At 38.4% G+C, this 25279-nt stretch overlaps 1 protein-coding gene across 3 annotated transcripts in view; it reads left to right on the plus strand.

Annotated features, from left to right (window-relative positions):
- The window catches only part of DIAPH2 (diaphanous related formin 2), a 953710-nt gene that overhangs the window by 106176 nt on the left and 822255 nt on the right, over positions 1-25279 (plus strand). The gene's annotated exons all lie outside the window — the stretch shown is intronic.

Consider the following 25279-nt stretch of genomic DNA (forward strand, 5'->3'; position numbering starts at 1 on the left):
GTTTCGCTGTTGCCCAGGCTGGAGTGCAATGATGCGATCCCGGCTCACTGCAACCTCCGCCTCCTGGGTTCTAGTGATTCTCCTGCCTCAGCCTCCTGAGTAGCTAGGATTACAAGCCTGTGCCACCACGCCCGGCTAATTTTTTGTATTTTTAGTAGAGACAGGGTTTCTCCATGTTGGTCAGGCTGGTCTCAAACTCCCAACCTCAGGTGATCTGCCTGCCTCGGCCTCCCAAAGTACTGGAATTACAGGCATGAGCCACCACGCCTGGCTTCAAAATTTAATTTCTAAGCTGTTTAGATGAATCCCTGATAGCATCTCCATGGTGATTGTTAGAAAATCATCTTTGATTACTGCTTTATGTGTTTTTCTGTAATAACACATTTTCTGATTGTAAAGGTTTCTATCAATTGGTCATTACCTTGTTGCTTTTGGAAGAACAATTATGGCTGTTTTATATTCAGCAGAGGTCCCCTTATCAGAAACAGTATTGTCTTCATTTTGCCAATAATTGCAGTATTGTCTTCATTTTTGCAAATAAAGAAGGAAAAAGAATCCTATGTATCTTAGAGAATTGTGGGTGTCAACTCAGGTTCTCACCCAGTTAATCGTAGGTTTTGAAAATTTAAACAAAAATGAAAAGTGCTATTGACAGTGAGATGTGACAGCTAACAGGAGAAGGAGGAACTATAAAAATGTAGTAGTCTTCAGTTATTTCACAGCGAGAAAAACAGGCCTAGGCTCTTCAGTGGTTTTGGAGGGCATTGCTGTATGATTGTACAGAATAGAAATTGCTCTTGAGGCATTATCAAGAGGAGATTCAATGTACTCCTCATCAGTGCTGTCTGTGTGTAATATTTTCAAAAAGTTTTAATCAGGATTAGTTAGCTTTCTCCCCCCTTTTAGTTGTTATACTTAAAGAGATATCTTTGACGTACACAGCACGCATTCATGGATCACTGATTATGCCTGATAAAGGACTCATTGTATTTTGCTCTCTTTATGAAAACTCATGGAAAAAAAACAGGTATCTGTAACTTACTTAGCACTTAGTATAATTAACAATGTTATGGGTACAACAACAGAGAACTACACCAATTGAAAGAGGGGGTTTCCAGAAATATTTAGTAAAGTTTGGAGCATGTTTTTCATGCTCGCCATTTCCCCACATTAGTGTTTCTGAGATTAATTTCCAAAGAAAATAATTGGTCACCAAATATATTGTTTTAAAAAATGTTTCATGTTTTTGCTGAGGCAAAGAAGTCTTAACACTTTGTGGAGAAAGGGAAGGCAATTAATCATTGAAATAAGATAAAAGATACTTTAGTCACTTGGGAGGCTGAGGCATGAGGATCACTTGAGCCCAGGAATTGGAGGCTGCAGGGAGCTATGATCATGCCACTGTCCCCCAGCTTGGGTGACAGTGAGACTTTTTTCTTTTTTTTTTTTTTTTTTTTGAGACTCCTTAAAAAGGATTAAAGATGCTTGAATCGTGGTGCCATCCCATGGGGAGGAAAAAACCCCTATTTTTCAGATTTCTGCAATGCAGTTCTTTGGCTAGCTGGCAGTTGTACTTGATTAAGTAGGAGAGGGATGATGCTGGTTTTATTACATAATGGTCTATTTCTGCCCTAGCATGTTTGGTAGGCAAGCCTCCAATAACGTTTACTGACCACTTACTGTGCTTGCCAGGCAATGTGATAAATGTTTTTTTATGGATGACCTCATTTAATTCTCACTGTAATCCTTTGGGGAGATCATTTTTATTTCCAGTTTAGGAGGCGGTTGAAATTCAGAGAAGTTAACTAACTTACCCAGGGTTAGTTGTGCCTGATGCTCAACCCTGATGTCTTAATTGCTATACTATGCTGCTTCCTACCCAAATGTGCTCTTTGAGTTTCATGATATGGTATTTAGTAGGTTTGCCCCAGTCTCTACAGGGAAACAGGGAAGATTGTAGACATAAGAATATACAAGAAATGCTAAGTGGCTCTTTATTCTTCTGAGAGTTTCTAGTAGGGGAATCTATCTATAATAAATGAAATACAGACCTATCATTCCTTTTATGTTCCAAACTGTGAAACAGAACGTTGTTTTATGATATTTACAGATCTCTATATGGTTTTGTACAGTTATACTTCCTGGATTGTTTTGATACTTTCTTACAAGCAGTCCTTGATTGCTCCTTTTATAGATGGTTTATGTAACCTCCTGAACAAGAGTGCATGGCCACCATAATGCTGGAGCTCTCCTTTGTTGTTTTTAGTGTCCTAGTGCTACCAAAGCTGGAATGGTGGTCCTCTCCTCCTGACAAACAACTCCATTTTCAGGGTTTCCTCTTGCCTCCATCCTTCCCTGCCAGCAGTTGCAAGGGGATTCAGAGCTTAGCACTTTTATTATTATGGGAGTATTTTTCAGGATAGCTTTAGTGCTTAAGCATTTTATTTAAACTTACTTTTCTTGTGAAATATGTCCCAGAGGGTTTTATTTATTTATTTATTTTTTTGCCAACTGATTTACAAATAGACTTTAGAATACAACCCACTTATAAATTGGGACTGCTTGCATAACACATAGAGGTTTGAGGATACTTTTTCTATCAGATTAGATTGAATATTCTTATTAATTTGAATCCTGTGATAAATATGACATTGTGTATGCTGCACTTAGTTTAACACTTCAGTTGCTATAAAAGCATAATTTCAATAGTATGTAAATTTAACGTAACTTTGGAGACTTAGAGTTGGTTTATTCATTTTGATGTTAATTTATTTAAATTTTAGATATTTTAAAATAAGTTTGTGTAGGCCTGGTAATGTATTTTATTCCAATGTTATTATATTTTGAAATGAAAGTTACTTTAAAATAGGCTCCAAGGAGGTGTTAGTTAAATTATTAGTAATGCATTTGGATGCTCTGAAAAAAGTATACTTGTCAAGGAATAAACATAATGGGATGGCAGTAGAATCCCTTTATAATGCTGCTGTTACATGGACACTGTCTGTTATGAGGACTGATTTTGCTATATCATTTTACTATATAGCGTAATAATTTCAAAAGCAATAGGTGTTTTAATTTTTTATTTTTTGAGACAGGGTCTCACTCTGTCGCCCAGGCTAGAGTGCAGTGGCGTGACCTCGGCTCACTGTATCCTCTGTCTCCCGGGTTCAAGCGATTCTCCTGCCTCAGCCTCCTGAGTAGCTGGGATTATGGGCATGCGCCATCACACCTGGCTAATTTTTGTATTTTTAGTAGAGACCGGGTTTCGCCATGCTGGCCAGCGTCGTCTCCAACTCCTGATCACAGGTGATCTGCCCGCCTCAGCCTCCCACAGTGCTGGGATTACAGGCGCAAGCAACTGTGCCCGGCCCCCTTCCACTTTGTAAACAACAGAAATGAAACTTATTAAGTAGGGGCCTTCGATCTGCAGGCTGGGAAGTCCAAGGTCTAGGTGCTAGCATATTCCTTTTTTGGTGAGGGCCCTTTTCCTGGCATTCAGACTGTTCCCTTCTCACTGTATCCTCACATGTTAGGAAGAGGAAGCTTTGGTGTTTCTTCCTCTTATAAGGGTGCTAATCCTATCTAGGGTTTCCACCCTCATGACCTCATTTAAACCTAATTACTTCCCAAAGATCCCACCTCCTAATACAATCACATTGCCGGTTGGACTTCAACATTTATTTTGCGGGGGACATAAACGTAGTCCATGATTGGTGTTTTCATAAAAAGACCATATATCAAACAGTAGTGTGGTGCACAGTAAATAAGTGCCATGGGCATTCAGACAAGAGAAAAACTATTGAGGTGAGACAGCTAGTAAGGTAGAAAGACAGACAATGTGTTGTTCGTTTATGTATCTGGCTTAATCTGTTCAGGCTGCTATAACAAAATACCACACATGGATTAGCTGATACACAACAGAAATTTATTGCTCAAAGTTCTGGAGGCCAGGAAGTCCAAGACCAGGATACTAACAGATTTGATGTATGGTGAGGACTTACTCTATGCTTCATAGACGGCACCATCTTACAACCTTACCTCACAGAAGGGGCAAACAAGTTCCTTTGGGCCTCATTATATGGCACTAATTCCATTCATGAAGGTTCCATCCTCATGAAATAGTTGCCTCCCCAACGGCCCTAACTCTTAATACAATTACATTGGGATTAGGTTTCAAAATAAATTTTGGGGAGACATAAACATTCAGACCATAGTAGTATTCTTAGTGCTGAGTACAATGCCTGAAACAAAGTAGGCATTCAAGAAAGGTATGCTAAATGGAAGAATGAAAAATCATGGAAATAGATACTTTGAGTTGGCAGGCATCTTAGACATCAGGTAGTCCAAGTTGCCCAGACCATTTCAACTCTGCTAGGAACATTAACACAAAGCCATTTTACACTCATTAAATTGCCAAAAAAAAAAAAAAAAAAAAAAAGTCTGGTAATACCAGCTCTCATTTTCTGCTCATGAGACTGTAAATAGGTAAAATCATGTGGGAGAGCAAATTGGCATCATTAACTGAAGTTAAAGATAACTATATCCTGTGATATAACAAATCTCATTTAATATACAGACTCTAGAGAATGTCTCACCTATGTATTGATTGTATTAGTTTTCTGGGGCTGCTGTAACAAACTAATGTAAACTTGGTTGCTTAAAAGCATAGAAATTCATTGTTTCATAGTCCTGGAACCCAGAAATCTGAAATTAAGGTATCAACTTCCCTCCCTGTGATGGCTCTAAGAAAGAATTCTTCCTTAACCTCTTTTAGCTTTGGGTGGATCCAGAGATTCCTTGGCTTCTGGCTGCGTAACTCCAATCTTTTCTTCCAAATTCGTGTCATCTTCTGCTTTTCCTAGTGTAACTCTTCTCTGTATGTCTTTTATAAGTTTATTTGTCATTGGATTTAGAGCCCATTCAGATAATCTAGGATTGATCTCATTTTGAGATCCTTAATTATATTTGCAAAGATCCTTTTTCCAAGTAAGGTCACATTCACAGTTGCCATGAGTTTGAATATGGACATTTTTTTTTTTTTTTGGTGGCCACCATTCAACCCACTATTTCAGCAAATATTTAAAGCAGTGGTCTGTACCAAAACTAACTATGACCTTCCTGTCATTTGTTCTGGTCTTCTAGTTCCTTGTAGTTGACAGGTTATCTCACTGCAACTTAAGTAATAAAAAATTTGAGGGAAAAGTGATAGCAGCTTTATTTCATTACTTACATATTTCTTGAGACTAGTTTTATGGCCTGGCGTATAGTCTATTCTGGTTAATGTTCCAGGTTAATGTTCCAGTTATGCTTGAAAAAAAAGGTATAGTCTATATTTGGATAAAGCATTTCATAAACATCATTTAGATCAAGTCAGTTGGTAGTGATGTTCAAGTCTCCTATTTTTTAAAAATTATTTTCTGTCTACTTATTCTACCAATTATTGAAGAGGCACGGTGAAATCCCCAATTATAATTATGGATTTATCTATTTTTAGTTCTATCAGTAAATTTGCTTCTTGATTTTGAAACACCATTATTATATACACATTGAAGGTTATGTCTTCTTTATTAAATGATCATAACATAATCATAGAGTGTACTTCTTTATCTTTGGTCATATTCGTTGTCCTGACTCTGTTGTGTAATTATTTACCTACTCTAGCTTTTTTATTATTACGATTTGTGTGATATATCATTTTGTATCCTTTTACATTTAACCCATTTTTATCTTTGTATTAAAGTGAGTCAGGTAGACAGCATATATTTGGGTAATTTTTTAATGCTTTGTGAAAATGTCTGCCTTTTAATTGATATGGTTAATCCATTTACATTTCATACAGTGGGCCCTTTGTATCTGCAGTTTTCACATCTGGAGACTCAACCAACAGAGAAATAGTGGATGCAGAACCTGTGGATATGGAGTGCTGACCGTGAGGGACTTGAGCATGTGTGGATTTTGGTATCCAAGAGGGGTCCTGGAACAAAGCCCCCATGGATACCTAGGGATGACTGTATAATTATTAATATGACTGTATTTATTTCTAATTTTCTTTTTTTTGTTTTTTGTTTTTTAGTTTTTAGTTTTTTTTTTTTTTTTTTTGAGACGGAGTCTCACTGTATCACCCAGGCTGGAGTGCAGTGACATGATCTCAGCTCACTGCATCCTCTGTCTCCCGGGTTCAAGCGATTCCCTTGCCTCAGCCTCCCGAGTAGCTGGGATTACAGGTGCATGCCACTGCACCTGGCTAATTTTTGTATTTTTAGTAGAGACGGGGTTGCACCATGTTGGCCGGAATGGTCTCGAACTCCAGACCTCAGGTGATCCACCTGCCTGGGCCTACCAAAGTGCTGGGATTACAGGCGTGAGCCACCATGCTGGCTTCTTATTTGTTTTCTATCCTATCTGTCCTTTGTTCCTTTAACTTTTTTTTTTGCCACCATTTGGATTGTGTATCATTTTAACTATTCCACTTGATCTCATGTATTGGCATATTAGATATGGCTCTTTGTTTAGTTTTCAGTGGTTACTATAGAATTTATATTATGCATCTTTAGCTTATGACAGTCTAGCTTTATATAATATTATATACTTTTTCTATAAGCACCTTGCAATAGCATCCTTATGTTTGCACCCCCATCTTTTTTATTCTTCTCAGACATTTTACTTGTATATATGTTATAGGTCTGACCATACATCGTATTAATTTTTTCTTTAAATAATTTATTTTGGGGAAAAATAGACTATAAACAATCTCTTATATATTCTCACACTCTATTTCACACACATTTCTGGCACTCTTCATTCCTTTATGTAGATCTCAGTTTCTATCTGATATTAATTTTCTTTAGCCTGAAGAATTTTCTTTAAGTATTTATTATAGTGCAGGTTTTCTTGCATTGGATTTTGCACTGTATATTTTCAGATTGTTTGTCTATAAATGTATTTATTTCCCCTTCATTTTGGAAGAATATTTTCACAGGATGCAGAATTCTAAGATGACAGATTTCTTTTTTTTTTTTTTTGGTTTGTTTTCTTTCAGAAATTTAAAGATTTCATCCATTGTCTTCTGAGTTGCATTATTTTTTCATTTATAAAAGAAAAGACATTTGGGCCAGGTGCAGTGTCTCACGCCTGTAATCCCAGCACTTTGGGAGGCCGAGGCAGGTGGATCACCAGAGGTCAGGAGTTCGAGACCAGCCTAACTAATATGGTGAAACCCCATTTCTACTAAAAATACAAAAATTAGCAAGGCATGGTAGCACATGCCTGTAATCCCAGCTACTATGGAGGCTGAGGCAGGAGAATCGCTTGAACTCGGGAGCAAGAGGTTGCAGTGAGCAGAGATTGTGCCACTGCATTCCAGCCTGGGCAACAAAGCAAGACTCTGTCTCGAAAAAAATAAAAAGAGGTTTAATTGGCTCTGCAGAATGTGTAAGAAGCATAGATACTTCTGCTTCTGTGGGGGTCCCAGGAAACTTTCAATCATGGCAGAAGGCAAAGGAGAAGCAGGCACTTCTTACGTGGAAGGAGCAGGAGCAAGAGACAGAGGGGGAGGTGCCACACACTTTAAAAAAATTTACAACAGTCTTTTTTCTTTTTCTTCAATTTTTAAGTTAAAGGGTAGATGTACAGGATGTGCAGGTTTGTTACATAGGTAAATGTGGAGTTGCATTGTTTTTGATAAGAAGTCAGTAATCGTTTTAAACCCTGTTCCTCTCTATGTAACATGCCTGTCTTTCTGACTGCCATTAATATTGTTTTCTTTATCATTAGGTTTTGACAAAGTGATTATGATGTACTTTTGAGGTGTTTTTAATTTTTACAAACGTTTATAGTCAGCTCTCTGTATCTGCATCTGCGGGGTATTGGTGCAGGACCCCCTGCAAATACCAAATTCTGCAGATACTCAAGTCTCTTACATAAAATGGTGTGGTACATTTGGCCCTCCATATCTGCGGGTTTTGATCTGTAGTTGGTTGAATCTGTGGCTGTGAAACCTGCAGATATAGGGAGCCGACTGTATCTCGTTTGGGATTTTTTCAGTTCTTAAATTTGTTGGTTAGTAGTTTTCATCAAATCTGGAAAATTATGGGCCATTATTTCTTCAACTATTTGTTTTGATCTATCCCTTCAACATTTTGGAAATTTTTTCTGTAGTAGATCACTTTATATTGTCCATATGTCACTGAGGCTCTGATAGTTTTTTTAGCCTTTTTTTCCCTCTCTGTACTTCAGATTGGTAGTTCTTTTTACCATTATCTTAATTTCACTCATCTTTTCTATTGAAGTGTCTAATCTTCTGCTAAGCCCATACACAGTGAAAATTTTGTTTCGGATATGGTATTTTTTTCAGTTCTCAAGTCTCATTTGATTCTTTTTTTTTTGTAGTTTCATTTCTCTTATTTATGTTCCTGTTTTGCTTTATATCTTGTATATATACTAATATCTGTTTTAAAGTGTTACCTGCTATTCCCATCATCTCTGTCATGTCTAGATTTATTTCCAGTAAGCAATCTTTTTTTGCTTCTTCAATTACCTAGTAATTTTTTGATAGGATGCTAGTTATTAGAATGCGACATTGTTGAATGTTGGAATGTGGTTGTCTTAAAAGAGTATTAGGCTTTGTTGTAGCAGGTAGTTAACTTACATGCAAATCAACTTGATCATATTAAGACTTGTTTTTAAACTTTGCATGAATCTAAAGTAGCATTTACTCTGGATATGGTTTAGTCCTACTTCTAACGTGTCCTTTTTCTGATTTCCAAATGCTCAATGAAGTCTCTCCCCTCCGACTGATCAGAACTCAAATGTCTCTTGGTCCTGTGTGATCTTCAGTAGTATTTATTCTTCTCTGGTAGTTCTTCTGATAGTATTCTGTGCCCATTCTCATGGAGTCTCCTCTAAACTTGTACGGATTGATATTCAGCCAGACTCAAGTAGACTCCACTGCAGATATCTGGAACTGTTTTTTTTTTTTTCCTGTAGGGATTCCTCTTCTCTGGTAATGTGCCCTATAAATCCAAGCTGCCACTGCCTCCCTGATCTCCCATTTTTTCTTTTTTCAGCTCTGTAAGCCTGCAGTACTCTGCATGGTTTGTCGCCTCCCTGCACTGTAATGTGTACTTCCACACACAAAGGCTGGGTGGCTATAGGGCTCACTTAATTTGTTTCCTTTCTCTCAGGGATCACAGCCCTTTGCAGCCTGTTGCCCAATGTCTAAAAACAGTTATTTCATATATTTTGTCTGATTTTCTAGTTGTTTACAGATGGAGATCTAGTCTAGTACCAGTTACTTCTTTATGGCCAGAAGCAGAAATCTCTAAATGTAGCTTTTATAGATGGATGAGGTGTGTTCGGTTGTCTTTCTTTAGTTAATAGGCCCTTGAATTTGTATTCATTTTTATCTTGGGCACTGCATTTTAAAAGTAACCTTTCTTGGCTGGGCTCAGTGGCTCACGCCTGTAATCCCAGCACTTTGGGAGGCTGAGGCAGGCAGATCACGAGCTTAGAAGTTCGAGACCAGCCTGGCCAACATGGTGAAACCCCGTCTCTATTAAAAATGCAAAAATTAGCCGGGCATCATGGCGCGTGCCTGTAGACCCAGCTACTCGGGGGGCCAAGGCAGGAGAATCACTTGAACCCAGGAGGCGGAGGTTGCAGTGAGCTGAGATCACGCCATTGCACTCCAGCCTGGGTGACAGAGTGAGACTCCATCTCAAAAATAAAATTAAAATAAAATAGGCCGGGCGCGGTGGTTCACGCTTGTAATCCCAGCACTTTGGGAGGCCAAGGCGGGCGGATCACGAGGTCAGGAGATCGAGACCACGGTGAAACCCCGTCTCTACTAAAAATACAAAAAAAAAATTAGCCGGGCGTGGTGGCGGGCGCCTGTAGTCCCAGCTACTCGGAGAGGCTGAGGCAGGAGAATGGCGTGAACCCAGGAGGCGGAGCTTGCAGTGAGCCGAGATTGTGCCACTGCACTCCAGCCTGGGCGACAGATCGAGACTCTGTCTCAAAAAAAAAAATTAAAATAAACCTTTCTTAATTCTAGAAAATTATACATATTATATATAAGATTATATATAAATATATAAATTACCATGGGTTAATCCTATAAGTTTAATCAGTAATGTAGTGTTCCTTGTTGTTTTTACAAAATAATTCTTATATGTGTGAGAGACATGTACATGCTGAATTTGTAGGTAGTCTGTTTCAAGTAAAAGAAAACCATACAATTGTGACCTACTTTTTTCCATTTGATTTTATTCACTAATAGCCATGTGTTTTGATAGTGTATAAAGCAACATTTTATTAGTTTCTCAAATCCCTTGCTATGCTCTTTTGCAGAATGAAATTTTTCACTATTTATGTCATACTGGAGAATATAGAATGTGAAAATATAATTGTCCACTTCTCTTAACTGCAATTATAGTTCGAATAGTCTCACAAGATACATTTTTTTTCCCCCAGATGTAAGTGAAGCCTCTTTTGAGTTCAGAGCTAAAATTAAGGACTATTTTAGATTGAGTCCCCAGGACACTCAGTTTTTCATTCTAGGTAGCACTATCTCATTTTTACATTTCCTGTGTTTTCTCTGTAGATGGTTAGAAAAGCATACTTCATCAGAACAATGGGTTACTGCCAGCACCCCTCTGTGAGATGGTTATTAAAAGCATGTCCTTTCCTCTCCAATTCAGAGTGCAAGGTTTTCACTGATGTTATATACTTGAGCTCTTCTGACACAAGGGAGAGGATAGCTAAAACAGCTCTCAAAGCTGGGTTTATAGCCTTTCCTATCATTTGGCATTTCACTGAACTAGGTGAGGTGGTTCTTAATCTTCCTCTACCTCTCTATCATTAACATGGTTGATCCTCAGTGAGAGCTGCAGTCAAACAAAAATGGAAACTTTGTAATTTATGTGTAGCTTTAAAAAGGCAAAGAAATGAAGGATTATTGCAGTTGGTGCAATCCCCGATACAATTAATATCAAATGCATATAAATCCTATTAGAGATCTGTCATGGGTGAAAAAGGAATATGAAAAATGCGTGACCTATCTTTATTAGATTCAGTTAGAGAGAGACCATACAGAGCTAAGAAGCTTTACGAACTGCATATTAATCATAACCAGTCTTCTGAGATAAACCTATTTCTTGTAACTTATCAAAGCCATACAGAAGATTAGTCATTCCCTTTGGTAAAGGAATGTTTCACATATTGTTCTGAGTTTTGAACATCACAGCTTTAAAAGCTGATTAACAGATATTTTAATACTAAAATATATCTCATTGAATTATATAGCTTAGGCAGCTATTATCCTGTAATGCTACCTCAATAGGGAGATGGGCTCTTTGTCAAAACCTCTGCGTCATTGTTTTGTTGCATATTGAACAAGACACTCTAGGGAGTTGTATTAGAGACCAGACAAAAGAACTTTGCTACAGCAAGCAATCATTAAATCATGCAGAAATATTTCTTTCTTAAATCTTTACTTTAAGCAACAATTGGTAGATGCCAGCACCATTTTTTAAATGTCACTTTCAATTCCTGAAGTCTTTTATCTCTTTGAGAAGGAGGGGAATTAGCTTAAGGGGACGGTTAAGACCATCATGTTAATACACGGTATTACTAAAGATAGGGGATGTATTAACAGCTCTAATCTGACAAAGATAATTAAGACTGTATTTTAAAAATGTGAGACAGGGTTTCATAAGATTATGAAACTTTTAGATAAAACATAAAGACTAACAGGTATAAAATGGATTTTATATTACTGTCTCACAAAACTTAGAGATGTTGAGTGATAGAAGCATTTAGTTTCTGACCTCCTGTTACCACTTCATTGTCCAGAATTTATGTCATGTCAGTAAAAATACAGAACCATCTCATGATGAAGATTTCTATACTTGATATTATATACCATTTTATATATTTGTTTTTATATTTCTAAAATAATAATCTTGTTTAAAAAGCTAAAAAATACTGAAGTATATGCATTAGAAATAAAATCTTCCCACCCTACATGGTAGAGGTACTACTATTACTAATTTGGTATATAATCCTTCTAAATATTTTTTAAAATACATTTATTGAAGGGATACATATACAGAAAAGTACACAAACCATAATAATACAGCTCAGTGACTTATCTCAAAGTGAATGCACACATATAACCAATACCCAGTTCAAGAAATAGAACAGTACTGTCTCTTCCCAATTCCTACTGTCCTTGTCTTCCCTAAAGACTTCCAGTAATTTGACTTGGAACAGTACAGTTTATTACTGCCTATTTTTTGAGCTATATATAAAATCACAGAGTATCTACTTCCACGTATCTGGCTTCTTTCACTCAACCCCATGTTTGTGAGAATCATTCACAGGCCTGAGTATAACTATAGTTATAAATTTTGTTCTTCTGTAGCTGAGGTTGGGCACCTTATTCTGTAAAGGGTCAGACAGTAAATATTTTAGTCTTTGTGGGTCATATGGTCCCTGACACAGCTTTCGTAAAACAAAAACAGCCATAGATGATATGCAAATGAATGTGATTGTGCACCATTAAAACTTTATTTGCAAAAATAGGCTTCAGGCCAGATTTGGCCTATGGACTGTAGTTTACCATACATGCAGTAAATAAATGGAATACTCTAGTATACTGTGGTATTTCCTTGTACGAATATATCACAATTAGCTGAGCCATTCAAATATTCGCAGACATTTGTGTTTTTGGTATGAATACCCTTGGAATGTGGTTTTGTATACATATGCATGCATTTCTGTTTGGTATATGGAATTGCCTCATCATAGGGTATATATAGGTTAAACTTAAGTAGTATTGCCAAATGGTTTTCCAAGGTGGTTGTATTAGTCAGGGTTCTCCAGAGGGACAGAACTAATAGGATAGGTGTATACATGAAGGGGAGTTTATTAAGGAGTATTGACCCACATGATCACAAGGTGAAGTCCCACAATAGGCCATCTGCAAGCTGAGGAGCAAGGAAGCTAGTCGGAGTCCCAAAACCTTTAAAGTCTGGAAGCTGACAGTGTGGCCTTCAGTCTATGGCTGAAGGTCTGGGGGCTGCTGGCAAGTCACTGGTGTAAGTCCAAGAGTCTAAAAGCTGAAGAACTTGGAGTGTTACGTTCCAGAGCAGGGAGCATCCAGCACAGGAGACAGATGAAGGCCGGACAACTCAGCCAGTCTACTCATTCCACGTTCCTCTGTCTGCTTTTATCCTAGCCACACTGGCAGCTGATTAAATGGTGCCCACCCAGATTGAGGGTGGGTCTGCGTCTCCCAGTCCACTGACTCAAATGTTAATCTCCTTTGGCACCACCCTCACAGACACACCCAGGAACAGTACTTTGCATCCTTCAATCCAATCAAGCTGACACTCAATATTAACCATCATAGTGGTAGATTAATTTACACCCCTACCAGTAGTTATACTCATCATCACTTGTTATTGTCAGTCTTATTAAAAGATGTTTTCTTTACTAACTTAGATTATACATAATAAATGATAATTTTATTTTTAAAATTAAAGAATGAGAGACCCTATATATCAATTTATGTTTGCCTGCTCACAAAAATTCATACAGAAAATCTGATATGTTAGCCCCTAATTTAACCAATATGTTAAATCTTAACTAGCCTTTAATCTTAAAATGATAAAGGATCTCCACAGCATATATTATGTAATTTATATACTGAACCGATTTTCATTCTCAACAGTTGCCTAGTAGTAACATTAGTGTAGCTATGCAGAACAAAGGAAGAATACTTAAGCCCTAGATAACAATTTCTGCACACATACTCTATTAATAGCACTTTCCAAAATTATCTGTGATCTTTTTCTTAGAACTCAAATCCAAAGTCCATTTTTCAAATGTAATCTTCAAACTTGTTTTGGCATTTGATACCACCTACTACCCATTCTTTCATAAAATTCCTGTGCTGGCTGGGTGTGGTGGCTCACGCCTGTAATCCCAGCACTTAGGGAGGCTGAGGTGGGCAGATCACAAGGTCAGGAGTTCGAGACTAGCCTGACCAACATGGTGAAACCCCGTCTCTACTAAAAATACAAAAAATTAGCCAAGCATGGTGGCACGCGCCTGTAGTCCCAGCTACTCAGGAGGCTGAGGCAGGAGAATCGCTTGAACCCTGGAGGCGGAGGTTGCAGTGAGCTGAGATTGTGCCACTGCACTCCAGCCTAGGTGACAGAGTGAGACTACGTCTCAAAAAAAAAAAATTTCCTATGCCTTCTACTTATCTGTACCCTGCTTCTCTGTTGTCTGTGTCCTAGTATCTCATCTCCCTGACCCCAATAATTTTGTCTATTTGCTGAGTTTTTGTTGAAGGCTGTTTGTTCTTTTCCTATTAAAATTTGCCTGGCATCTTGAGTTCATATTATCAGCCTTATTTGGATGCTCCTAAATTTACATCTTCAATCCAGACTTCTCACCTGCCTAATGGCCTTACATTTTCACATACCTAGAAGGTATATCACCTTTTATCTCATTTTCTCAAATTTAAATATCCAAAATGAAACTCAAAATGTTGATATTCATTTTCTCTCTCTGCCTCTGCCATCCTCTCTACCACCCTAAAGTCCCAACATTCCCCATTCTCCATTTAGCAAATAAAGATAGTAGAAAGAAGTGTTTTATTAAGCATTGATAAGTAGCAAAAGACAGAATAATTTCTATTGTTGGTTAAATGAAAGGTAAGGGAAGGAGTGACACATTTTATATAATGCTTATTAGGAAAGTAATGTGCTGTATTCCAAGTAGTATGAAATGTTATTAATTTTAATATTAGTTCACCAAACACCAATCATTTTACAGTGATAATTTGGGATAGTTAGGCAAGTTAATTTTGGAAAATAGTGCAAAAGTAGAGCTAGATCATTCTAATTGAACAATGATAATAGTTCAATTCTTTTAGTGTTCCAAAAATAAAGTAATACATATATGCTAAAATTTAAAAATAATTTATTCAGCATAAATAAATGATAACTATCATCTTGAAAAAATAATTGCTCTGGATAGTAACAAAAAGCATGTCTTTCCAGTGAGGCACTTATGTCCTCTGAATCTAAATGGAGTTATTTTCAAACTTTTGAGAAAAGCATATAATTTATCAGAGTGTCATTTTTAAATGTGGAAGCCCTTAATCTCATAAGGAATGAGGAGAGCCACTGAAATTCTTTAATATTCTCTGACATGCAAACAAAAAGTAGGGTAACACTGAGGTGACTTCCCTGGTGATAACCCTGGCAACTTATTAGAGTTTAATATAGGCAAAATAATGAGAATGCCTAGATGTTCCAGGTATTATTCTAGCAGATTATCAGTACATTCTAGTAGGACAGATAAAAAAAAAATGTATGTATTCATGCATACATCCATATGCATACACACATATATTTATACACACACATACACACACACACATATATATATACACATACATATATAATCATAGGTATAAGTGCTATCCCGAAAAGAGAGCAGAGTAAGGAGTACCATGGGGTGGGTGTTGCAATTTTAAGTAGGATGATCAGGGTGGGCCTTGTAGAGAATGTGATATTTGAGCAAAAATAGGAACAAGGCAAGGTAGTGAGCCAAGAAGATATCTGGTATGGTTATATTTAGTAGGTTTTTTTTTTTTTTAATTGTTTCTCACTTTACTCCTGAAAGGATTCAGTGCCTACATTATTTAGGTGGTCAAAACTAAATAAAAACTTGATACATTAACATTTTATTCCTTTGGTAATATAGGAGGACCATGCTAAGGAGAACTTAGTCCACTCTGGGGAAGTGCTACGTCAAACTTTTGTTTGACTGTCAGAGCTCTCACTGGGGTACCTCCCATGCTGCCACGGGGTGGAGTATTTCACTGTAATGTTTCTATACCTTATGAAATTGACTTAGATTGAAAATATCCCACCACTTTAGCCCCCGAGCCTGATTCTTTTTAAGTGCAGATTTTCTAATCTAAAAATCAAATAAGAGAGAACATGAGAAGGTTCACTGGAAAATACTAGGTAATGTATAGCTGTGTAACAGTGACTCTTTGGAAACATTTCTTCTGATGTTATTATCTATTGAGTGGAATAACGCTGATTATTTCTGGTTAGGTAAAGGGGAAGGCAGATAAGAACTTAGGGTAGGCCTCGAATCAGATAGTATAGGAAATTACCTTTTCCAATTATGTAGAAGCTGCCCTTGTTGCTGACTTTCGCCATTATTCACCATCACTATAATTGGGAAAACCAGATAGCTTGGCAAGAGAAATTTGAATAGCAAGCTCTTAGTTTGTTATGTTGCTGCTATCACTGGTATAAATACAGGTGTAGTTTTACAGGATGTTTGGTTATTATTCTATGCAGAAACCTAATAGTCGTGTCACAAATTTCTACCTCAGGATTCAGAATCCTATAATCTGTTTTGGGAATTTTCCTTTTACTTCTATGTAATTTTACAGATAAATCCTCAGTTTTCTAGTATGGCATTTGACCACTGATGCTGAAATTAGAACATTGAGGGCTTGTAATTTAAAAATGTAAAGATTAGAAATTATATTTCATAGTCGGGTGTGGTGGCTCACGCCTGTAATCCCAGCACTTCGGGAGGCTGAGTTGGGCAGACCACCTGAGGTCGGGAGTTTGAGACCAGCCTGACCAACATGGAGAAACCCTGTCTCTACTAAAAATACAAAATTAGCCAGGAGTGGTGGCGCATGCCTGTAGTCTCAGCTACTCGGGAGGCTGAGGCAGGAGAATCACTTAAACCTGGGAGGCGGAGGTTGCAGTGAGCTGAGATCGTGCAGCCTGGGCAACAATAGTGAAACTCCATCCCCCCCCCCGCCCAAAAAAAAGAAATTATATTTCATTTGTCCTGTCTATATATGATCCAATGTACTTTTGCTTTCTGGTTTCTGTTTTTTTTTTTTTTTTTTGAGACAGAGTCTCGCTCAGTCGTCCAGGCTGGAGTGCAGTGGCGTGATCTCGGCTCACTGCAAGCTCCACCTCCTGGGTTCACGCCATTCTCCTGCCTCAGCCTGCTGAGTAGCTGGGACTACAGGCGCCCGACACCACGCCCGGCTAATTTTTTGTATTTTTTTAGTAGAGACGGGGTTTCACCATGTTAGCCAGGGTGGTCTTGATCTCCTGACCTCGTGATCCACCCGCCTCGGGCTCCCAAAGTGCAGGGATTACAGGCGTGAGTCACCGCGCCCAGCCCTGGTTTCTGTTAAACTGGACGTGCCACTCTAACATTAGCTCATTCTTTATTTGCTTAGCCAGTTACATACATTTTTACCCTTGCAGCAAGGAAGGATAGGCATAGATGTTCTGGACTTATTGTTAAAGGAGAATCCAGGTTAATAATCTGACTAGGCTAGTGGACAAATTTAAGTAAGGCAAGGAACATAGTTAACTGTCATAGGTCTGACACACACGTTTCAGTGTTAAAGAGGAATCACTAATACTCCATTATTCACAGATAAAGTGAGGTACATGAAAATGTTAAAGAGTTTATTTTAGCAAATAAACTCTTGAATCCAGCAATCCCAGATGATAAGTGGCTCAGGAGTTCCACCCAAGAAACATGAGGTGAAGACTTTTGTCAGGTGAATACAGAAGCAAGGCAAAGAAAATAGTTTGATTGGCTAACGTGGAGCGGTAGCCTTATTTGGATCATTCAAATAAAAAGTCCCTAGTTAGAGATTAGTTTCGAATTGATTACACTTAATTTTCGTTTTCCTAAAATGTGATTGTTACACTGAGTTGGGTTTCAGTTTGCTTACATAGGATCCCAGGATGCTGAGTCCCCTCAGTCTTATGGCCTTCTGATTAATTACTTTTAACCCTAGGAAACTGGAAAACAGAATCTGGGACTGAAGAAGAGGGTCTGAGCTAAGAAAAAAGTCCTAAACAGAGGTCAGAGACACTAGGCAAAGGAAAAAGTGTGCCAGGAATTCAATAAACTTGGTGTGGAGCTAAAGCCTTTACAATTATGGGCTTTCCTACTGATAAGAGTAGATCACTGCAGGAAGGACACTCAGAGGACACCTGGTCTATGAGGCTATTGGGGAGGATGGAACTCCCACATCTACTGTCTACCACAAGTGAGATTTGGTATTGTAGAAATAGCAAAAAAAAAAAAAAGTCTCATTGTGATCCTTAAAAAAAGATTTGAGCCCTGTTTGAGGTTGATCTTTTATATGAATTAAAAGTAATTATATCTCAAAGAATCAGTGTAAAATGTATGTATTGTTTGGTTTCATGACCCTTTGTGTTACTTACCACTCTACCACTATAGTTCCTAGGTACTTTAATTCAGTTGCCATCCTTCCCACTCTCTCTGAGCTCCATAATAGTGCTGATTTAACAAATACTCACTAAATAGACAAAACCCCACCTACCATTAATTATGAACTGAAATGAGGCATAAATGTGGAATAAATAAAGAATATAATGATAAAATTTACAAAATGCTATCAAATGCACCAGTACCCATTATATATCACTCTAAAAATTAATCATTATATTAAAGTTATAGTGACAAAAGGTTTTTTACTAAGCAGAAGTAAAATTTTTGTGCATTCTTTATCTATCCCACCTCATATTTTGAATATATCTGCAAAGCTCGTTTAAATCTTGCTTAAAATTTTATGTTAAAAAACGTATGCACATCACATAAACATGGTAATGCTTAATTGTCCATTAAGGAAAACATTTCACATTTTCAACATGAATGCTTTTCTGTTCTAAACATTTTTATTAAGCCATTTATTCAACCAGAGGCCTACACAGTAAGCAATAGTGTAGCTGTTTTTCAACTAGTACTCTGTCAGGAACTTAGATAGAAATGCCACATTGAGAAAAAAAGTCTTTAACAGAAATCTAAAAACAATCATTGGTACTGGACTGTAAATTAGTTTAGAGTTGGATTTTATGACTTTTTAAGGATACTACCTATAAGTTCTCTTACTATTTTTACCATTTTCTCTTAAATTTTCTTCTGTTGTTGGTTGTTTTAAATTACATGATGCCAGAGATTGTATTTGTATCCTTTTTCTCCACTCGGAAATGCTTTCTATACTGCCTTGAATAGTACCATGTATTTATGTATTTTAAAGGTGTTTTAAGACATGCTTGGTAAAGATGTTATTAATTGCTTATGTGTATTTCACTGATTGACATATACAATAAAATAGTAAATTATTAAACTTTTTAAACACCTAGCCACAAATTTTGTTTCCTTGATACTGCATGACAGCTTTGCATAGTGCTCTATTAAGTATTTAATATAAACAAGATATCTCTCTCTCCACCCACTTTTCCTTTCCGTCTTCTCTCCATTGCAACTTTTCTGGAAACTTCTTCCTAGTCCAGTAGTAGCTGGAAGAGAATTCCTCTTATTCCAAAAAAGTAATCTCCCTATTTCAAAGTACAAATAAATCCATATGTTTGCAGATCCCAGCTTCATATTGTATGGCGGTCTTTAAAAAAAAAAAATGTGGTTTAAAAAAAAAAACCTGAGATCTACCCTCTTAAGGATTTTTTAAGTGAATAGTACAATATTGTTAACTACAGGTATAATGTTGTATAACAAATCTCCAGAACATTTTCATCTTGCGTGACTGAAACTTTATGCCCATTGCACCACAACTCTTTTTTTTTTTCTTTCTTTCTTTTTTTTTTTTTTATTCTACTTTAAGTTCTAGGGTACATGTGCACAATGTGCAGGTTTGTTACATAGGTATACACGTGCCATGTTGGTTTGCTGCACCCATTAACTCATCATTTACATTAGGTATTCTCCTAATGCTGTACCTTCCCCTGCCCTCCACCCCATGACAGGCCCCGCCTGTCATTGGTAGCTTGATGGAGATGGCATTGAATCTATAAATTACCTTGGGCAGTATGGCCATTTTCATGATATTAATTCTTCCTATCCATGAGCATGAAATGTTCTTCCATTTGTTTATGTCCTCTTTTATTTCATTGAGCAGTGGTTTGGAGTTCTCCTTGAAGAGGTCCTTCACATCCCTTGTAAGTTGGATTGCTAGATATTTTATTCTCTTTGAAGCAATTGTGAATGGGAGTTCACTCATGATTTGGCTCTCTGTTTGTCTGTTTTTGGTATGTAGAAATGCTTGTAATTTTTGCACATTGATTTTGTATCCTGAGACTTTGCTGAAGTTGCTTATCAGCTTAAGGAGATTTTGGGCTGAGATGATGGGGTTTTCTAAATATACAATCATGTCATCTGCAAACAGGGACAATTTGACTTCCTCTTTTCCTAACTGAATACCCTTTATTTCTTTATCCTGCCTGATTGCCCTGGCCAGAACTTCCAACACTATGTTGAATAGGAGTGGTGAGAGAGGGCATCCCTGTCTTGTGCCAGTTTTCAAAGGGAGTGCTTCCAGTTTTTGTCCATTCAGTATGATACTGGCTGTGGGTTTGTCATAAATAGCTCTTATTATTTTGAGATACATTACGTCAATACCTAGTTTATTGAGAGTTTTTAGCATGAAGCGTTGTTGAATTTTGTCAAAGGCCTTTTCTGCATCTATTGAGATAATCATGTGGTTTTTGTCTTTGGTTCTGTTTATATGCTGGATTACGTTTATTGATTTTCGTATGTTGAACCAGCCTTGCATCCCAGGGATGAAGCCCACTTGATTATGGTGGATAAGCTTTTTGATGTACTGCTGGATTCGGTTTGCCAATATTTTATTGAGGATTTTTGCATTGATGTTCGTCGGGGATATTGGTCTAAAATTCTCTTTTTTTGTTGTGTCTCTGCCAGGCTTTGGTATCAGGATGATGCTGGCCTCATAAAATGAGTTAGGGAGGATTCTCTCTTTTTCTATTGATTGGAATAGTTTCAGAAGGAATGGTACCAGCTCCCCCTTGTACCTCTGGTAGAATTCAGCTGTGAATCCATCTGGTCCTGGACTTTTTTTGGTTGGTAAGCTATTAATTATTGCCTCAATTTCAGAGCTTGTTATTGGTCTATTCAGAGATTCAACTTCTTCCTGGTTTAGTCTTGGGAGGGTGTATGTGTCGAGGAATTTATCCATTTCTTGTAGATTTTCTAGTTTATTTGCGTAGAGGTATTTATAGTATTCTCTGATGGATGGTAGTTTGTATTTCTGTGGGATCGGTGGTGATATCCCCTTTGTCATTTTTTATTGCATCTATTTGATTCTTCTCTCTTTTCTTTATTAGTCTTGCTAGCGGTCTATCAATTTTGTTGATCTTTTCAAAAAACCATCTCCTATATTCACTGACTTTTTGAAGGGTTTTTTTGTGTCTCTATCTCCTTCAGTTCTGCTCTGTTCTTAGTTATTTCTTGCCTTCTGCTAGCTTTTGAATGTGTTTGCTCTTGCTTCTCTAGTTCTTTTAATTGTGATATTAGGGTGCCAATTTTAGATCTTTCCTGCTTTCTCTTGTGGGCATTTAGTGCTGTAAATTTTCCTCTACACACTGCTTTAAATGTGTCACAGAGATTCTGGTACGTTGTGTCTTTGTTCTTATTGGTTTCAAAGAACATCTTTATTTCTGCCTTCATTTCGTTATGTACCCAGTAGTCATTCAGGAGCAGGTTGTTCAGTTTCCATGTAGCTGTGCGGTTTTGAGTGAGTTTCTTAATCCTGTGTCCTAATTTGATTGCACTGTGGTCGGAGAGACAGTTTTTTGTGATTTCTGTTCTTTTCCATTTGCTTAGGAGTGCTTTACTTCCAACTATATGGTCAATTTTGGAATAAGTGTGATGTGGTGCTGAGAAGAATGTATATTCTGTTGATTTGGGGTGGAGAGTTCTGTAGATGTCTATTAGGTCTGCTTGGTGCAGAGCTGAGTTCAAGTGCTGGATATCCTTGTTAACCTTCTGTCTCACTGATCTGTCTAATGTTGACAGTGGAGTGTTAAAGTCTCCCATTATTATTGTGTGGGAGTCTAAGTCTGTTTATAGGTCTCTAAGGACTTGCTTTATGAATCTGGGTGCTCCTGTATTGGGTGCATGTATATTTAGGGTAGTTAGCTCTTCTTGTTGAATTGAACCCTTTACCATTATGTAATGGCCTTCTTTGTCTCTTTTGATCTTTGTTGGTTTAAAGTCTGTTTCATCAGAGACTAGGATTGCAACTCCTGTTTTTTTTTTTTTTTTTTTTTTTTTTTTGCTTTCCATTTGCTTGGTAGATCTTCCTCCATCCCTTTATTTTAAGCCTGTGTGTGTCTCTGCACGTGAGATGGGTCTCCTGAATATAGCACACTGATTGTTCTTGACTCTTTATCCAGTTTGCCAGTCTGTGTCTTTTAATTGGAGTACTTAGCCCATTTACATTTAAGTTTATTATTGTTATGTGTGCATTTGATCCTGTCATTAAGATGTTAGCTGGTTAGTTTGCCCATTAGTTGATGCAGTTTCTTCCTAGCCTTGATGGTCTTTACAATTTGGCATGTTTTTGCAGTGGCTGGTACCTGTTGTTCCTTTCCATGCTTAGTGCTTCCTTCAGGAGCTCTTGAAAGGCAGGCCTGGTGGTGACAAAATCCCTCAGCATTTGCTTGTCTGTAAAGGATTTTATTTCTCCTTCACTTATGAAGCTTACTTTGGCTGGGTATGAAATTCTTGGTTGAAAATTCTTTTCTTTAAGACTTTTGAATATTGGCCCCCTCTCTCTTATCTCTTGTAGGATTTCTACTGAGAGATCCGCTGTTAGTCTGATCGGCTTCCCTTTGTGGGTAACCCAACCTTTCTCTCTGGCTGCCCTTAGCATTTTTTCCTTCATTTCAACCTTGATGAATCTGACAATTACGTGTCTTGGGGTTGCTCCTCTCAGGGAGTATCTTTGTGGTGTTCTCTGTATTTCCTGAATTTGAATGTTGGCCTGACTTGCTAGGTTGGGGAAGTTCTCCTCGATGATATCCTGCAGAGTGTTTTCCAACTTTGTTCCATTCTCCCTGTCACTTTCAGGTACCCCAATCAAACATAGATTTGGTCTTTTCACAGTCCCATATTTCTTGAAGGCTTTGGTCATTTCTTTTCACTCTTTTTTCTCTAAACTTCTCCTCTCGCTTTATTTCATTGATTTGATCTTCAGTCACTGATACCCTTTCTTCCCCTTGAGTTGAAGCTTGTGCACGCGTCACGTAGTTCTCATGCCATGGTTTTCAGCTCCATCAGGTCATTTAATGTCTTCTCTACACTGTTTATTCTAGTCAGCCATTTGTCTAATCTTTTTTCTAGGTTTTTAGCTTCCTTGCAATGGGTTCAAACGTCCTCCTTTAGCTCGGAGAAGTTTATTATTACCGACCTTCTGAAGCCTACTTCTGTCAGCTCGTCAAAGTTATTCTCCGTCCAGTTTTGTTCTCTTGCTGTCTAGGAGCTGTGATCCCTTGCAGAAGAGGCGCTCTGGTTTTTAGAATTTTCAGCTTTTCTGCTCTGGTTTCTTCTCATCTTTGTGGTTTTATCTACCTTTGGTCTTTGAAACTGGTGACCTGCAGATGGGGTTTTGGTGTGGATATCCTTTTTGTTGATGTTGATGCCATTCCTTTCTATTTGTTAGTTTTCCTTCTAACAGTCAGGTCCCTCAGCTGCAGGTCTGTTGGTGTTTGCTGGAGGTCCCCTCCAGACCCTGTTTGCCTGGGTATCACCAGCGGAGGCTGCAGAACAGCAAATATTGCTGCCTGATCCTTCCTCTAGAAGCTTTGTCCTGGAGGGTCATCTGCCTGTATTAGGTGTCAGTTGGCCCCTACTGGGAGCTGTCTCCCAGTTAGGCTACACAGGGGTCAGGGAGCCACTTGAGGAGGCAGTCTGTCTGTTCTCAGAGCTCAAACCACTATGCTGGGAGAACCACTGCTCTCTTCAGAGCTGTCAGACAGGGACGTTTAAGTCTGCAGAAGTTTCTGCTGCCTTTTGTTCAGCTATGCCATGCCCCTCGAGGTGGGGGTCTACAGAGGCAGCAGGCCTTGCAGAGCTGAGCTGCGGTGGGCTCTGCCCAGTTTGAGCTTCCCAGCCGCTTTGTTTACCTACTCAAGCCTCAGCAATGGTGGACGCCCCTCCCCCTGCCAGGCTGCTGCCTCACAGTTCAATCTGTGCTAGCAATGAGCAAGGCTCCATGGACGTGGGACCCACCGAGCCAGGCACGGGATATAATCTCATGTGCTGTTTGCTAAGACCATTGAAAAGCACAGTATTTGGGCCGGAGTGTCCCGATTTTTTTAGGTATAGTCTGTCACAGCTTCCCTTGGCTAGGAATTGGAAATCCTTCCACTCCTTGCACTTCCCAGGTGAGGCGATGTCCTGCCCTGCTTCGTCTTGCCCTCCGTGGGCTACACCCACTGCCCAACCAGTCCCAGTGAGATGAACAAGGTATCTCAGTTGGAAATGCAGAAATCACTGTCCTCTGTCCATCATGCTGGGAGCTGCAGACCGGAGCTGTTCCTATTCGGCCATCTTGGAGAGCTCTCTGTTTTTTTCCTTTTTTTTGAGACAGAGTCTCGCTGTGTTGCCAGGCTGGAGTGCAGTGGCATGATCTGGGTTCACTGCCTCCTCCTCCTCCCAGGTTCAAGCAATTCTCCTGCCTCAGCCTCCCAAGTAGCTGGGACTGCAGGTGCACGCTGCCACATCCAGCTAATTTTTTTTTTTGTATTTTAGTGGAGACAGAGTTTCACCATGTTGCCCAGGCTGGTCTTGGAACTCCTGAGCTCAGGCAGTGCGCCTGCCTTGGCCTCCAAAAGTGCTAGGATTACAGGCGTGAGCCACCGTGCCTGGCCTGAACAACAGCTCTTGTATTTCTCCCTCATCCCATCCCCTGTCAACAACCACTTTGAGTTTTGTTTTGATGAGTTTGACTACTTGAGGTATAAATGGAGTCATGCAGTATTTGTCCTTAAGTGACTAGCTTATTTTAATTACCATAAAGTTAGCTATGTTCACCCATGCTTTAGCATATGATAGAGCTTCCTTATTTTGTATGACTCAATAATATTCCACTGTATGTATATATGTATGTTTTCTTTATCCACTCATTCGTCTATGGACATTTAGCTTGCTTTCTCCTCTTGGCTACAGTGAATAATGCTGCAAAAACGTGGGAGTGCAGATATCATTTGGAGATACTGACATAAATTCTTTTGGATCAATACCTAGAAGTGGGTATAAGGATAAAAGGGTCACCATCTTGCTGTTGTCATTCCCTTATTTGTCTGTCTTTTGCATCAGTATATGAAGTAACAGAAAATTAATTGAAGAAGGAGAG

Source organism: Symphalangus syndactylus, chromosome X (assembly GCF_028878055.3).
Source record: "Symphalangus syndactylus isolate Jambi chromosome X, NHGRI_mSymSyn1-v2.1_pri, whole genome shotgun sequence".
Taxonomy (NCBI): Eukaryota; Metazoa; Chordata; class Mammalia; order Primates; family Hylobatidae; genus Symphalangus; species Symphalangus syndactylus.